Source organism: Pinus tabuliformis, chromosome 8 (genome assembly GCF_031772625.1).
Source record: "Pinus tabuliformis cultivar Carrire ecotype Pingquan chromosome 8, CPIR1, whole genome shotgun sequence".
NCBI classification, from domain to species: Eukaryota; Viridiplantae; Streptophyta; class Pinopsida; order Pinales; family Pinaceae; genus Pinus; species Pinus tabuliformis.
The window spans coordinates 836887092-836900774 of record NC_142294.1 but is presented as its reverse complement, the minus strand read 5'-3'; positions in this window follow the sequence as shown (position 1 = coordinate 836900774).

Genomic DNA, 13683 nt, shown 5'->3' with positions numbered 1-13683 from the left:
CCTTCATTCCAACCACTAAGTTGAATGCAATGAAGCTTGGGGGGCATGCACCTCGATTTGCGTTATTATGCTGGGGGCATGCAAACTTATCACGAGCAGTGTTACTGCAGGGTTCAAGCTCGTTAAAAAATAAACCTGCATCGAGCAGTTTTAGCACATAGTTCATGCTCGTTAAAAAATAAACATAAGACCGAGCAAGTGTTTCAATCCGCGTTTAAGCTCGTTAAAAAATGAACTACCCTCCGGTAAATAACCACCGTGAATGTAACATTATCAGCCATTAAAGCCTTGGTCGTGTTTGCACCGTCACCTCCACTTTTCCATTGGCCGATCATTCACCTCCATTTGATTGTTTACCCATTTTGAGGAACAGCTGCGAAGAGTGATTTCATTAGCCATCCTTGTGACACTGCCGTGATTGGAAAATTCCAACCCTTACCTGGAATCAGCTGCTACCCGTTTTATCACTCGTTCCTCAAAAGACGAGTCTTCTTTAAGCTCTTTTCATCTGACTCGTAAAATATGAAAAGATTGCCGAGTTTTGGCCTTCCAGCTCGTTAAAGCAACCGGAAGTGCTATCCCTCCTCTAGATTTTAATCTTTTTGGACCTGAGGGATTATTGCACAAAAAGATCGAGCGCTTGTTTTGTTCGGCTCGTTAAAACTATCGAAAATTCATCCCTTCTGTATTGTTTTATACTTTTTCGGAATTAAGGGATTAGATGAAAAAAAAGGACTTCCGGAGTTATCTTTACGTACCTTTTCAGACTCTCTAAAGATGAAAAGGACCGAGTTATCTTTGTCGTTAGACTCGTTAAAAAGATTAATAGCGACAAACTTGTCTTTAGGCGAGAACGAGTTTCACTATCGCTAGGCTCGTTAAAACATAGCGATGGGTTTGCCCGAAGGGCAAATTATAGAACAAGCATATGTTATCCTCCTCAAGCTTGATAAAAATAAAGAGGTACTGGTCAGCAATGACTAGGGAAAAATGGGGAAGAAACTCAAAGAACCTTTATTGGTAGCAAGTCGCTCTTGAACATGACACTTCCACTCCGTGCCTGAGTCGGGTTGGGTTGTTTCATTCACCGGTCACATCACCATGGTCTCGCCATACCATCCACCTTTGGGGTAAATGCTACCAATCCATCATACAAGTGTCACCGATATGTTCAAGAGAAGTCATCCAGAGAAGTCACCCGTGTCCCATCCACTACCATACATTATACTTCATTCTTTCATGACCGCCACCCTGAACCATATATCATCAGATCGTTTTCACCTCCATCAAAATCATTTGCTCCGTTCCGTGTCACTGATGTGGGATACATTAAGGCCCTCCTTTGACGGATCGCTTCTTGTCGACATTAGCTCATTATCCAAGAAGTTGATCTAGGAACACTCCTTCAGTACTTTGAAGCTTGCATGCCTCAATGGCAAGTTTCTCACTTCCGGCGGTAGGTATACATCAATGACCTTCGACCGAAAGATTTTGCGTGGTGTTCGACGCCAAGTCCTTTATTCACACCACTTGAATTGTACTGCAGTACCTTGAGGGTCATTATCATTATCGGTGATTCCTCTCGCGCTTGTTAACAGTTTACATCATTGACTGGTAATCAAGCGATGTCTTTCCATGTTCGACTTCAGAACATTTCTCACATGGATCGACTTGTACTTAGAGTGAAGATCGGACGAGATTGAAGACCCTGGATCTAGTTTCATCCATCCGAGCTGCGATATATATTCAGGAAAAATAAAGACATTGACATGTACAGCATTGCAGCACAGATAATCATCCTACCAAAAGGATGATGATTTCATCAAGATCATCAGTCTACCATCAGACGATTGTCTGTCCTATGTACATAAAAATGAATTTATAAAGCTGAGCATGGGAATGCCCGCCTCAGCTAGATCATGAAAACAGTATGAAAATAATGTATTGTATTGTATCTTATTACAGGTCTCCTCCCAGCATTGAAAGAACTTCGAATCCTCCTAATAAAGCATTTCACCCGATAAACGGCCTCATACTTTAGGGGGCAACTGTTATAGACATTTTGTGCCTTACATCATTGAGCATGAAATGTCCATAATCCAAGGGATCCAAAGTCCCTAAAAGTGTTGTTCCTGCCCCTAAAGGAACAAGGTCAACCAATGACAGCTTCTCCCAGAAGTTCTCCACCAAAAACTACTCAGAATCAGTCGATTCAGGATCAATTCAGATGCTCTACTAGCTGCCTGCGTTGCAAAGCACCCCAGTACACTAGCTAGGTGCGTTGCAACGCACCTAAATGCACTACCAGGGTGTGCTGAGCGAGAAATGCCAAATGGCAGTGTCATTCCGCGAGGTGTACAGACAATGGAAGCTTCCAGAATCTTCCTCAATGACACTTGCCTCACTGAGTTCGACCAAGGATGAGTAAGAGGCTCTCAACCTCCAAGTGGAAGCAAGAACTGACAGAGAGAAGCCACAAGTCAAAACATAAGCTGACTCATCCTCTCTACTTACATCTATATATGGATCCCTCATCCCAGAGATCCAGAGGCTGGAATTTTGTACTTTGCAGAGAATTGCTGTTGGTTTGAGATTGAGATTAGTGCATTGGGTGATTTATGCTTTGTTGGAGGAGAGGAAGGGATTCCTTTGCTGGGAGGTAGATGCTGGATCGGGACTCACTTGGTTGTATCTCCTCTTGGACTTTCTTATCATATCAATAAAACTATTTGAGTTTCTCCTATATGCTTGTATATCAATGATGCTTTGTTATATTTGCATGTTTAGCTTAAATCTGATCCTAAGCTAGTTATGAATGTAAATCTATGTCTTTTGTGTAGTTTTCCTCTTCTGTGATCTTGCAGGAACTTGGTGAAGCTGGACCAGTAAGGGAGCAGGCAGCGGGAAGCGAACAAAGAGGAGAGCGATTGGATCAACAAACTAGCGAAAGACACAGGTTAGTTACATCCTTCCTCTTTGTTTACATTTCATAAAGAAGAATATGAAAATAGTTTTCCTTGTTTGTTGCTAAGGCACTATCACACCTTAGAGTGGGATAGGGGCGTTCTGAATAGATACTTTTCCCAACAACACTATCCAACTTGGTTCTTTTCTCCTTTGGAACATGTACATATGCATCACATCTAAATACCCGTAGATGTGAAAGAGCGGATTTCTTACCAGTCCATACCTCTTGTGGAGTCTTATCCTCCAACGCTGATGAAGGTGACCTGTTGACCAGGTAACATGCAGTATCCACCGCCTCTGCCCAGAATTCCTGTCCTAACCCAGCACCACTGAGCATGCTTCTTGCCCTTTCCATCAACGTCTTGTTCATTCTTTCTGCAACTCCATTTTTCTAAGGTGTATATGGAGTAGTCTTCTGCCATGATATACCACACTTCTTACAGAATTCTTCAAATTCCTTGCTGCAAAACTCTCCACCATTATCTGTCCTCAACACCTTTATCTTCTTCTCTGTCCATTTTTCCACCAGAGCCTTAAATTCTTTAAACCTGTCAAAGACTTCAGATTTCTTCTTAAGGAAATATATCCATGTATTCCTTGAGAAGTCATCTATAAATGATACATAGTACACAGACTTACCCAGTGATGGAACCTTCACAGGTCCAAACACATCACTATGCACAAGTTTTAATATATGTTTCACCCTCTTACCACCAGAGGGGAAACTCACCCGATTTTTCCTCCCATATACACAATTTTCACAGAAATCAAAATCTAGAGAGTTATTACTCATTCCTTCTACCATACCTTTACCATGAAGTATTCGAAGGCCCTTCTCTCCAATATGTCCAAGCCTTCGATGCCACAACATGGTCTTCTCTCCAGAGACCACTAGATTTTTTGCTCCATTTTTAGGAACCATAAAACTATTGCACCCATCAATAACAGTGCTACCTTGCAGCTTGTACAGAGTTCCAATCCGAACTCCCGCATCAATACCAGTGCTCCCTGAACCATCTTGCAGGTATCCTTCTCGAACACTGTTTTTACACCTGCATCATCTAGCTTGCTTACAGAAATCAGATTTCTGACCAATGCAAGAATATGTAGAACACCCGGAAGTGTTCTAACCCTTCCACCTTGCAACTTCAACTTTACTTTTCCATGACCAATGATTCTAGCCTTCTTATCATCCCCCAAGAAGACATCACCACCATCATATTTCTCATACTTGCAGAACCACTCTCTATGGGGAGTGAAGTGAAAGGATGCACCTGAGTCAATCAACCATGCCTCATGATTTACATGTGTACTTGAAGACGCCAAGTACACATCCCCACCTTCATCTGAGGTGGTTTTCGCCTCTGCAAAAGGAGCCTCATCAGATCCCTTTCCTTTGTCAGGAACTTTAGATTTACAGTCCCTTTTAAAGTGGCCTTCCTTTCTGCATTTTCAGCACACTACCTTTACAGGTTTTCCTGGAGATTTAGATCTCCCTCTAGATTTAGATCTCCCACTCAATGACTTATTTTTGTTTCTGTTCTAGGACTGTCCTCGTACAGACAAGGCATCACCATTCTCGCTCTCCATATTTTTCCGTCTCATCTCCTCCATCAGTAAATATGAGACTATTTCATCAAACTCCAAGGCAGTTGCATTGCTACCTATTGCAATAACCAAACTATCCCACAAATCTGGTAGAGAACACAACAAACCGATGCACTTATCTTCATTTGAAATTTTAATATCAACAGATGCTAACTGACTTACTATAGTATTAAATGCATTTAGATGCTCTGTCATCGAGTCTCCATCCTTCATCCTCAGGTTATATAGCTTTTTCCGTAGGAACAGTGTATTCACCAGAGACTTAGATTGGTACAAAGTCCCTAACTTGTCCCACAAAGCCTTTGTTGTAGCTTCCCCTAATACATTCAACAATACTGAATCTGAGACACACAATCGTATTGTGCTCTTTACCTTCCAATCCAACTTCTTCCATTCTTCATCGAACACTCCCGTTGGTTTAGTACCCGGATCTACCACGATCCACTGATCTTTATCCACCAACAGATCCTCCATCTTGAGTTTCCACAACTCAAAACTCTGACCATTAAATTTCTCGATCTCTATCTTTCCACTGCTCGCCATCTTCTTTCACCACCAGAATCGATCTCGCAGATCTCCCACTGAACAGGGTCTACCACATGCCCGAACGAAACCCCTCAGCAACAAAGGCATCCCCTTGAAGCCAAATCTGCTCTGATACCAAATGTAGGTTTTAACCCCATACAGAAATTACCTGCATACAAATTCTAAAACACAGAAAATAAATAATGCGAGAGCAGAACACATAAAACACATATACACAGAGATTTTCCCCTGGATCCTAAAACCGGGACTACCAGCTTGATTTTTCATTATGTTCCTTTCAATTTTATAATACATATTTATACATGCTGAAGCATCCAATACCATGGACCGAAAACCATCGCATCCAAAAAACATGTGCGAAAATCATGCACAAAACCATAGGTGGGTCCGCCCAACCTAACATAGGGTCCAAAACCAAAATTTTTAGGGGCGCTGCCCCGGACCCCATAAAGTGGGGTTACGTGTGCCCCTCAAACCCGCTATTAACTACGTGGAAAGAATATAACACAACCCAACACAAGTTGGTAATGGCGTTGATTTCACTAATGTCATCCTTGTTGAGCACAAAGATGTTTTCATACATCTCTTTGTACATTCCTTGGAAGGGGATGTTATATCCAAGTTTAGGCACTTGACATCCAACTACATATCCACTTGGGGGAAGTTTTGTGATCATTTCCTAACCAGAGGTGAAAGAAAAAGGATCATTTCCTATATTTTAGAGAAATTAATTCTCTAAGGATGTATCATCTGAAAGGTGGAACACCATTCAATGACATATTCCTTAATCCTTACGATGGAATCCCTAATAATGTTAGGTATTTAGGAGCTATCGACATGTTGACTTATATTATCGCCCAAAGTTTCATGTTTCATTATACAACAGAGAGATACATTAAAAAAAAATTGATGTTGTGCTTGATGACGCAAGCTAGAAAATAACATGTTCACTTCTAAACTATTGGCCTCCTCTCATACCCATTATCCTAAGGAAAGTGAATGTAAGAAAGAATCTGAGGCTTCATCATATACTCAAGACCTAGTAGATTCTTGCTTACATGAGGACCTCTTAACATTGTCAGAATTTGAATCAAATTGGAATGCATCATTTGGGGTTACATTAAAATTGCAAAATTAGTTGTCAAAGGAATCCTCTAAGCCCATTACATATATAGAAAAAAAATTTCAACATAATAGGACATTCAATATTGATGAAGTGGGCGTTTCAATAAACTTTAAAGGGCATGCTCAGGGTGAAAATCTTTTTGGACCTACATATTAGATGTTAGGCAACAAATAACAAAATAGACTAAAAGTAAAGAGAGAAGAAGCTCGGCATCTTGAGAAATAAATATAAGAATAAAAGATAAGCCTCTTTGAGGGGAAACCTCCTTTTATAATAGAAAAAATGTACAAGATGAGATGATTTTAAAACTAGGAAGCATGTCATCTGGCAGTAATCGCTTCCCAGCTAAAACTGCGCAGAGCTCTAGCTCAGTGTTCCAGTTGGAACAGTGCGCGAACAACGAATTTTTCTTATTTCACGAAGATAAGCACCTGGAAGGGTATTGTTCGGATTGGAAACAAGTTGAAGGCTCAGTATGCGACCATATGCCAAACGTAGTGAGAAGTTCGCAGGACCAATCGAGAGACACGAACGATGACGAAGACGCTGCCCCTGATGAGACATCAAGCACTGGGTAGGTGATCAACATGTATCAGGCTTATGAGCAGCGCAGAAGACAAACACCAAGAAGTAGCCCCAAAAGCAAAATGGTCGATACAAACTTAGAAGTAAAGGGGCTCCCCCTACAATTAGGGAAATGCAACAAAGGCTTGAACTGCTGAGGAAGGTTGATCCACCATCCATCCAAAAGCAGAAAACACAAAGCAAACCCAGGAAGACAGCGACGAACAAGAGTACGTCCATGAGCAGCAAATTGCATAACACTTCACCAGACAACACGAACACAAGTTTGACCCCAGACATCTCAGTGATTTTACTCGCTCTCGATTACAATATTGTGGAAGACATGAAGAAAAATTGCGCAAACATCAGTTTGTTTGAGTTGGCTAAGATTCAGAGTAAGTGGGATATTCTATTGCACACAATGGAGCAAGCATCTACAAATAGCGCAACCTCTACCAGCAAGGGAGAAAGCACACCTCTAGGTTCACTCATAACTGTTCTCAACACACTCTGGGTGGAAGAAGAAAACTTTGTTTGCCCTCCATTTCTACTTTCATTCAAAAAATTTAACTGCAATGTTTCACAACTATTTGGTTGATTCTAGCGCATTAGCCTGAAGATCATTTCGCTCTCCATTGCCAAGAAGATCAACGCGCAATGTAGTAGGACATCTACACAGATCATTCAACTCAATCAAATATGCATACCAGCCATTGGTGAACTTCGTGATGTGATCATCCGACTATCTCATGACAGCCGAGTTCACCAGTGCATAAACATTGTTGTTGTGGACATACCAGAAGCGTATGGCTTACTACTCAGCAAACACTGCTCTAGCAAGTTGAATGGATATTTTGCTACAGACTTGTCACACTTGTGGCTTTCATATCAGGGCAAAAGCAACCAAATCCGGGTGTTATCCGAGAGATACATGAGGCATAACATCACTCCCATCAATGGCGAGAATGAACCGTTGGCCTTCGCAGAACTCATGTTCGGAAACTCCCTCTTGGAAACAACGTTGGGGTGTTATCTCACACGGCCAGCTCCAACCCCACCAGACAAGCAGTTGGGACTCCTTCCTTTCCGAATTGATGGAAATGAAACTTGTGCAACACACGGTCACACTAGTAGTAGTAGTAGTAGTAGTACCATTAGTAGTAGCACTAGTAGCAATAGTAGCAGTACAAGCGCATCGAACGATCCATGTACATATGAGTTGTGGACCATGTACTTTGATGAATCAAAGGCACAAGATGGATGTGGAGATATGTGTGTCTTGATCAACCCAAAACATAGGAAACATTTGATTTGGAGCCGCTTGGAGTTTGAGTGCACAAACAAAATCGCAGAATATGAAGCACTCGTGTTGGGCTTGCAAAAAGCCATTAGCATCAACATTGTTGTGGTCAAATTGGTAGGTGATTCAAGAATAATAGTGGTATGACAGGCACATAACACCATACAGTGTTTATCACCTCATTTAAAAAGTTACGAACAAGAGGTATGACAACTGATCTGTAACTTCCAAGCATTTAATATCACTATTGTGCCAAGAACATGTAATGCAGCTGCCAATGCTTTAGCAAATGCAGCGTCTAGAATGTAACCACTTAGGGATAGATTAACTATTGAAATTTTGTATAAGCCTTCTATCCCTAATAACATAACTAATCTACATTTTTTTGACAATGATCAACAAATACTGCATTTCATGCCCAATGTTGATGTCTTCAAAAACGCAGCGATTGACGAAGACGAGCACAAGCAGTCTCTAGAAGATGGGGTTGATGACAAGAAAGGCAACCTCATCCCCAAGGGTGTGGTATCTTTAGAAAATCTCTATGACTTGTAGAACTTCTTTCAGGGGCCAAGGAACAACAAAACCCACAACTCCACCATGATGCACAAACAGATAAACCTGGGAAAAGAACAAGATCTGAAGTTCGTCAATCTCGGTATGTGTTGCACGCAGCAGGAGCAGCAAGCCTTTGTCCGCTTGTTCAAATAGTACCAGGATGTGTTTACATGGACATATGATGATCTAAAAACTTATGAAACGCGAATAATCCAACATGTCATTCCAATCAAAGAAGGGGTCAAGTTGTTTCAGTAGAAGCTGAGGAAAGTACATCCATCACTTGAACCCCTCATACAAAAAGAGATGACCAAACTGTTGGATGCACGAATCATATATAGAGTTCGTCATTCCACAGGGGTTTCCAACCTTGTTCCTGTATGTAAGAAGTCTGGGGGAATCCGCTTATGCGTTGATTTTCGAAACTTGAACTACGCCTCAGACAAGGACAATTACCCCATGCCGTCTATGGAGCATATTTTACAAATAATATCTGGGGTAGAAATGTTTTCCTTACTTGACGCGTTTTCAGGATATAAACAGGTCCTAGTAGCAGAACCCAGTCAACTCAAAACTACCTTTTCTACCAAGTGGGGTGCGTTTGCATACAGACGAATGCCAATTGGGTTTGTGGATGCAAGCGCAACCTTTCAGCGTGCCATGGATATCGCTTTCCGCAGACTCATCGAATAGAGCGTAGTGGTATACCTCATGACGTGATTTTGTTTTCCAGAAAACGATCAGACCACATACGCCACCTGAAGAAAATATTTTAGCGATGCTTGAAATACAGGATTTCCTTGAATCCCAAAAAGAGCATATTTAGAGTATCTGAGGGAAACCTCCTTGGGAACATCACTGCCAGAAGTGGATCAAGGTTGATTTGTATCAGGTCTGGACCATCACACAGATCCCTTACCTAGCCAACAAGAAAGCAATGCAATCCTTCTTGGGAAATATAAACTTCCTTTGGAAGTTCATCTCGGACTATGCGCGGATAGTGAAACCAATGCAAGATATGATCAAGAAGGATGCAGTCTATAACTGTGGCAAGAGGGAGAAGAATGAATTCACCCATATCAGAAGCGCATGCACTTTATAGCCTAGATTTTAAAAAATATTTCTTGCTATATACCTTCACCTCCAATAACTTTCTTGCTGCAATACTCACTCAGAAGGATGATTTGAATGATGGACGTCCCATCTCCTTCATGAGTGCAAGCATACAGTGACACGAACTCAACTACCCCGCCATTGAAAAAATAGAATATGCAATATACAAGGTGGTGAAACACTTTAGACCATACTTGCTGAAGAACCATTGCATAGTTTATGTGCCTCACCCAACAGTCCGCTCACTACTCGTACAACAAGAGTTGGGTTAACAACATGCGAATTGGCTGACAGGCTTGCAAGAGTATGGTCTTCACATCAAGCCAGTTCACACTGTCATGGGTCATGGTCTCTGCAGACTCGCAGCTAAAGCAATCCACACATAGGGGGAAGAAGAAGAGCTCGTTGGTTGGGAGCAAGAAATCGAGATGTATGATGTAGAGTGAGCACCACCCGCTGCATGCGAAAACTCTTGGTATGAAGATGTGCACCAGTATCTTGAGCATGGCACCATAACCTCTCACTTATCCATAAGACAAAGAGGGCATTGCACCTTAAATCTTTAGCCTATCAGTTGGTGCACGGAGTTCTTTATAGAAAGCACAGTAATAGAATCTTGCTCAGGTGCCCGGAGGCACATGAATCAGAGAAGGTCTTGCAGATCTGCATGATGGACCATCTAGGGGTCACTTCGCGGGAAAGACTACTGCGCACAAATTTATGCGAGATGGTTTCTACTGGCCCACATTGTTCAAGGATGCACGCACCTATGCCCACAAGTGCCAGTTTGCTAGTGATGCACTGATAGAACACAAAGGTCACCAGCCCCACTACACCCCATTGTAGTGACTGAACCATTCCAAAAATGGGGCCTGGACATCATTGGGAAAATTTTCCCACATCCGCCAAAACAACACCGCTACATTTTGACAGCAACTGATTACTTCACGTAGTGGACAGAAGCAATTCCGCTCACGCAAGTAAATGTCCATGAATTCATTAGCTTCCTCCAACAGAACATCATCTCATGCTTTGACATTCTGGTATCACTTGTGTTTGACAATGAAAGTTACTTTTCATCTTTGATGCTTTATGATTTTGCATTGCAATATGGTATTGTGCTAAAACACTCATCTAACTACTACCCGCAGGGAAATGGTCTTGTAGAATCCATGAATAAAAACCTTATACACATTATCAAAAATACCATTTACTCTGTGTTATCACAAATAATAAATCATCTTAATTTACTAGATGGGTCAAAGTACACCATGTAAGCCAAATTTTACCATAGTAAAATTGCTTTCACTGTGAGAAATTACTTAATAAACCACATCCGTTAAGTAATTTATAATTAAACCCATGAAGAATAATTAAATAAATCACTATTTATTTAATTATCTTCTAGTAATGATTAATTAAACCATTGTTTAGTTAATATTCCTTGTCATATTTGACCTAGTTATGAAAAATAAATAGATAAATTATTAATTATCTTATTTTTCTCTAGGAATAATTAATTAATTATTATTCCTTGTCAAGTTTGACTAAATCCCTTAGGAATAATTAAATAAATCATTATTTGTTTATTATTTCTTAACCGATTTCTTGAGATGATAAATAAATCATTTATTTATTTATTATTTCTAAATAAAAGTTTAAATACTTTTTCCCTCCTAACCAAATATAATAAAATATTCCAAGTGGTTATTTCTAGAATGGGGTTAATAATATTTTATTATTGCTCATTATTCGAGGATATCCTAATATTTTGTTATAAATAGAAGGGTTTTTCCATTCATTATTCACTTTCGATTATTTTCATTGTTGCACTCACTATTGCAACTCTAATTATTATCACTATCACTCACCTTTTTCTTTTCCAATTTGAGTTCCCATTGACCTCAAACATTTTATTCTGGGTTTGCACATTATAGAGGAGAGAGGCTCTACAAAAGATGAAGACATTTTAGGATAGCCAAGAACCCATCCCATAGAGGGGGACTGGTAGCATTTATTTGTTCCCTTCACGGGTTTTATTTAATAAAATATATTCTTTGTATATCTGGTTTCCATTGGATTATTGGAGTTACCCGCATTTATTACTATTTCATTTTGTTGTTTAACTATGATTGTGGCATAGATGAGGGCTTTGGCAGGTTTTGTTTCTATCATTTGCTGCAGATCTACAATGTTTAGCAGCCATTTATATTATTGAGACTGTTTGTCATCCACAATCTTAGGTGACTTCTTTTCATACACATAAGAGAAGAAAACACTATAACAAAATTAGCGACTCCACTAGGCTTTTACTTCTGATCCAAAAACCTGGGTGACCTTCAGTTTTCAGCTTAGGGTTTCTTCTTTTTTCAGTCTCTTAATATTGTTTACTAGAATTCTAACCCTATATCTCTCAAATTTCTAACTTCCGTAAGTTTTCTGGTCTTTTCCGTAGGTCACAGGAATCAACCACGACAGAGACAACAATTTTTTCCGATACTTGCTGACTGGGAATCAAGAAGCAGAAATCACACTTTTCTGCCCCAAAAGTCCGATATGGAGGTCTAGAGTGCACCTTATGGCCCAAAAAGTGTGATCTCCTAGGAATCAATTCAGTACCTGTGATTTTTAGGGTTTCTGGGATTTTTTTCAGATCTGTTTATGGGGTTTTCCGAGTGTTGTCTTCTGGGTTGGTTGACCACTGTCCTATCTTGCTTATGCCTTGATCTACTCTATTTTTCTCATCGAATTGGAATTTAGCCCCTTAGGGCTTCTAGTACGCTTCCACTTTTATAGGAGGACTTTAGTTGAGTAAGAGGGCTGCGTTTCTGCAGTGCTTTCAGCCATATTTTCCAGATCTGGACCTTCTTGTTTCGAACCTTCAAAGATAAGTTGTTTCCATCCAAAGTTTCATTTTAAACCTTGTTTGGTCATTTGCCTTAGGGTCCCATTGGTTGCCCTAGGTGTCACACCCATCTCCCTATCTGTTTGCAACAATTTTCCTCATTGGTTTTTTGCTTTTATTACACCACTTTCCAACAGCATAGTGTCATATGATCCCAGTCACACCAACTTTTAGATGTCTTGGCATTTTTAGTGTGTTTTCAGTTGATTTCACCACCAACCAGCACAGTGTTTGCAAACCCAGTTTGGGTGGGGTTTAGTTAATTGATTTGTTGTTCATTTTCTGTTTTTAATTTCACTTTATTTCAGCAATATTTTTTCTTTTTTCAAACACTATCTAAGCTTAGTTAATAAACACACTTGCACACATAAGCACACCTTAAGAGAAGGGTGCATGGTTTACACTGCCAAGCCAAGACTTAACTTAATTAATTTATCTCCCCACACAGAGACAAAAACATATTATTAATCTCCCTTCACCATTGTCATGTCACTTGTGTCTCACCACCATTGTGCCACCCAAGTGTTTTTCATGGAGACTCTTAGGCCTTCATCCCCAGTTTCCACTTGGACATGTTACTCCTCCCTGCAGGGTTCGAGTTCATAGTCCCCAGATTCCCCATACCGACTCTTCTTCTGGTTCATCCGATTCCGAGCCTCCTTCACCGCATACCATCACCATGTCTGGACATACTGCTAGTGCAGGAACCCAACTTGGTGTTGGATATGGTTCTATCCCGTTAGTCACATCTAGCGGAACTGTCTCAGGAACCATTCCGGAAACTCCCATGCTACCCTTTATGGCTGGGTTAAGTCTCCCAGATTTTATCCAGTTAATAAATGACCCTATACATCAAGATGCTAGTTGGCTAGCTTTTTCGACTAAGCTTCCCTCCGACATTCCCAAGTTTAAGTGTAATTCTGGAGAGGACTCCACCAATCATGTCTTCTCCTTCCATATGTGGTGTTCATCCAATTCCATCATTGATGATTATAT